Genomic DNA, 385 nt, shown 5'->3' with positions numbered 1-385 from the left:
ATGCGAAAGTATGGTTGCACTGTTATACTGATATAACTGTCTATCTACTACACAATAAAAGATAATCATAAACTCGCACTGACAGTACTCCTAAATTTCGAACCCACGTTCCCCAGAATAAGCACCGGGAGCACCTTGATCTGCAAGAAGGTTACACGACACGATATAATTTATAAGTATATCATGCAATAAGACATCAAGGAGTGTTTACCAAGATTACACGGAATTAATAATGGGTTTTGTTGATGTACTTCATGAAGGGGATGTGAGTAAGATTTAGTAAATAAATAAATCCTGTTTTGATTCGGTGTAACTTTATCAAAGGAATAAAGTTGCAACTTTATCTGTAAATCGATCTGCCATCTATACCTGTATTCGGCCGTTA

Source organism: Penaeus monodon, chromosome 23 (assembly GCF_015228065.2).
Source record: "Penaeus monodon isolate SGIC_2016 chromosome 23, NSTDA_Pmon_1, whole genome shotgun sequence".
NCBI lineage: Eukaryota > Metazoa > Arthropoda > Malacostraca > Decapoda > Penaeidae > Penaeus > Penaeus monodon.
Note: the sequence above shows the minus strand (reverse complement) of the source record.